This window comes from Galeopterus variegatus, unplaced genomic scaffold (genome assembly GCF_000696425.1).
Source record: "Galeopterus variegatus unplaced genomic scaffold, G_variegatus-3.0.2 Scaffold2600, whole genome shotgun sequence".
Taxonomy (NCBI): domain Eukaryota; kingdom Metazoa; phylum Chordata; class Mammalia; order Dermoptera; family Cynocephalidae; genus Galeopterus; species Galeopterus variegatus.
In genome coordinates this window covers 60383-63479 of record NW_007728711.1, presented here as the reverse complement: position 1 = coordinate 63479, position 3097 = coordinate 60383, and the positions used below count along the sequence as shown (strand labels likewise).

Genomic DNA, 3097 nt, shown 5'->3' with positions numbered 1-3097 from the left:
GGCTTGGGATAACTTGGGATAGCTTGGGATGGCTTAGGATAGTTTGGGATAACTTGGGATGGCTTAGGATAGTTTGGGATAATTTAGGACTGGAGGGTGGGGTCTGCTGACCAAGCCTGGGTCTGTGGACCAAGGTGGAGGCTCATGGGAGAGGGACACTGCTGTTGGTACCATGTTTTTGGGGATTGGGAGAGAACTTAGGCCAGGGGTAGGCTGGCAGGTGGGGCTCTGGACAGCCCGGTCAGTTGGGCAGGGCAAGAATGACTCTGATGCCTTTGCAGAGGCTCTGGGAGGTTGGTGACTTGGCCTGCGTCACACAGCTAGTGAAGGACCAGATGGGCTTGGACGGATTCTTGCGACTGCCTGGCTGTTGCTCTCTGCCCCAACCCTTGGCTGGCCTCTGCCTGTACCCAAACCTGGCCACCTCTCAGACTCAGTTGGGGCTTAAAATACAGATTGTGGGGGCCTATTCTCAGATATTCTGATTCAGGGTATCAACCTAAATCACACACAGAGATGCTCTCTAAAAGGTTAAGAAGCACCCCGGAAATGCAACGTGCAGTGGGAGGGCACGTGCTGTGGTAAACCATGTGCATCTTCAGGGAGGTAGAGGAAAGCAAAGGGTTTGAAGGAAAAGTGATGGAGGATGACGGGATTGTTTTGAGGTCGTCGTCCTTGGCTACAAGGACCAACAGCGAGAGTGATGCCAGTCCGAGGCTGGACAGGCGGTGGCTGCGCCCGTGTCCTTGCAGAAGTACGCTCTGTAAGGTTGCGATAGCCTCTGTACAAGGCTGTGGCTTGCAGAGTCCCTTGTGATAGCTCTTGTTATCAGGCACTAGTGCATAGGAACACCCCCACATGGCCTTCCCGGGCTCTGTTTGTCAGGGGCTTTAACACTTGTGACTCCATCTTGATTCTGAAAACTTTCACAGGTGGGTGGAGTGGGGCTTGGATGTCTTTTTTTAAGAAAGCTTTCCAGGTGATTTTAATGCACAGGCACCCGGGTCTGTACTGGGGGGCCAGGGATGGATGTTTGCTGGGGGTGGAGGAGGAAGCTCTCCGCCAGGGCCTCACCCATGGGCAGTTCTGCAGGGCAGTTGAAGCCTGTAGTCCTGCGAGGACGGACTGACTCTGTAAACTATGCAGCTGCTCAGCCATGGATTTCACTTTCTCTCGTGTGCATTTTAGCATACTGAGACAGATCCCTTGAAAAGTTCTTCTGTCTCTTGGCCAAGCTTGTGGGAAAAGTGCATTTCCAATCCCTCTGCTGGGAGACCAGGACACAGTGCCCCCGGGGGAGTCCCGGGTAGGTGGGGGCTGCTGCTGACTGTTTTAATGGTGCCCGAGAATGTTTTAGTCACATCTGGGAACACATACAGACTCAGAGATGACTGTTGTGAAGGAAGAAGTGTTTATACTCACAGATCTCCAGAAACAGGAGGCACGGCCACCATGCAGGGCCACACAGGGCGCACCAGGGTTGGTCAGGAGGCCACGGGAGTGAGGGGCAGAGCCTTATTGTGGCTTCTCTGGATAGGAGCAAGCAAGACAGGGTAAGGAGGCTTAGGATTGGCTAGTTTGAGTAATTTTGGTGGGCTCTGGAGCATAGGGGCTGCCCCTGTTTGTCTGGCACCTTGTCCTGGGGTGATTAGGGCAGGTGACAGTGGCCTGGAGTATGAGAGCCTTGTTGGGGAGGTGCTGGGAGGTCTGGGCTCTGGACTGGTTGGTTTGCCGCAAGATGTTTGGAATTGCCTCTCTGCGAGAGGCAGGCCCTCCAGAGTCAGCAAGGCCCCAGATGTCAAAGCATCAGACATAGAAACTAGAAAATGTGTCTGTTACTCCTGCCTGCCCAGGACATTGGAGAGAGCAACTGGCCCCGGGCGGAGGGGGGCCCTGGTGTGAGATGTTGGAACAGCTGTGACATTGGACGTCTTCCCTGGGGGATTCCCTTTGTCCTCCTCAGGAGCACAGTGGCTCTGAGGCCAGCCAGGAGAGGCGGTCATTGCAAGAGCACCTGAGCAGCAGTGCAGCTGGGAGCTCCCGCATCTGTGACAAGACTGCAGGGGGCCAGCCTGCAGGAAGCTGGATCTGGAAGAGATCTCTAGGACCCCAGACCCAGGAAGCTTCTCGTGTGTTTAGTTTCTTGTTTATTTTAATTAACATTTATTATTAAATAAAACACAGATACAGAAAGCCACACAAGACGAATAAGCAGCTCACTGAATTATTACAGGAGGAAACTGTCATCACGTCACCCTGGTCAAGACACAGAGCTGGGCCCCTCCACGGCCGTCCCTGCCTCCCCCAGGGGTGTCACTGTCATGACGTGGGTAGCCCTCACTTCCTGTGCTTCTTTAGAGTCGGATCCCACCATGGTATTTACATGCTAGCTGAAATAGTTTCATGTGAAGATGCTCCGCTCGTCCCCTGCTGGGTGGCCGGGAGGCCCAGCCACAGAGACGAGGCAGGATAAATGTCCGGTACTTTCCTTTTATTTACCAGTTTTCAGGATAATGAATTCTTCCCTGTTATCCTCTGAAGGTGACCAGTTATTTTAAAAATATCATTATGAATGGAAAAATCCAAGCAAGTGTGATCACTTTCAAGACACCGCGGTTCTTCTGCTGTGGTCCCAAGTGTCCGACGAGCTCTGTGCCGTTTGCTGCGACAAGACTCTGAGCTCATTTTGTGCTCTCCCTGACCTGTGCTGCAGACGGCCACTTCAGGGACTTCTTTCATTGGGAACTGGCATTTCAAGATCAGAGTGTGGGTGATAAGGATCATCGATCCTGGGTGGTCCTTGTTTCCAGGCCTTTTCGGTGAGTGGAGGCAGGATATATTTGAAATAAAATGCCTCTGAGTTCATGCTGACACTTGCAATTCACATGAAGATGTGTAGGGTTTCTTACTTAGCCTCTTGTGCATGGCACCTGCCTCTCCCTTCTTCCACACCAACATCTTGGCTCCCGGGGACCCAGGAGATGATAGAGCTAGACTCTCCCATGACTGTTACTCACTCACTCTATCCCGTGCTGCACACACACAGTCTCAGAACACAGGACACTAATGCTACCGGCACCAACGCCAGGACTGACAG

At 52.9% G+C, this 3097-nt stretch overlaps 1 long non-coding RNA gene across 1 annotated transcript in view; it reads left to right on the top strand.

The window, feature by feature from the left end:
* Window positions 1-2871, top strand: part of LOC103598401 — an 8119-nt gene extending 5248 nt beyond the window's left edge. Inside the window, exon 2 of the long non-coding RNA XR_551197.1 lies at window positions 1964-2871. This is a non-coding gene — a long non-coding RNA (uncharacterized LOC103598401). The remainder of the gene's footprint in view (window positions 1-1963) is intronic.
* The last annotated feature ends 226 nt before the right edge of the window (window positions 2872-3097 follow it).